Raw genomic sequence first — 513 nt, 5'->3', positions numbered from 1 at the left:
TTGACTAATGTCGTTCTGAGGTGTAGTGGTTAGGTAGATTTGATCTTATATATTGTTTGCAGGTAAGTAAAAAGATGTTCTTGCTACTGTCGAGGAGATTTTGGGAATGGGAAGGTTATATGATCCATTGTGTCCTCTGTTTGTGTAAATATGCTATCGAGGAGCAGCGCCCGTGGTTTGAAACCTGCGCGTATACACTTCTAAAGCTTCCACTGTTTTTTGTTGTTTCCTACGCAGGTTAGACAGATAAAAACTGAATCGCCATACTCTGCAATTCAATTTGACGACGTGCTCTTGTTCACTTGTAGTTTGTCAGTCTCAGCCTGAGACTCTCAGGCCTCCTTCTTGACGAAAGCTGCGATCTTCCGAGCTAAGCGCTCCATTCTGTGGCTCTCCCAATACTCCTCTTCTTCGGCAATTGCCTCCTCTGCTCGGATCTGTGAAATGAACTCGGCCAGCTCCACACGCTGGTCTTCGGCTGCGATGCGGCCAAGACGACCACGGTAGGCTCGC

This window comes from Phytophthora parasitica (assembly GCF_000247585.1).
Source record: "Phytophthora parasitica INRA-310 unplaced genomic scaffold supercont2.488, whole genome shotgun sequence".
Lineage (NCBI taxonomy): Eukaryota > Oomycota > Peronosporomycetes > Peronosporales > Peronosporaceae > Phytophthora > Phytophthora nicotianae.
Note: the sequence above shows the minus strand (reverse complement) of the source record.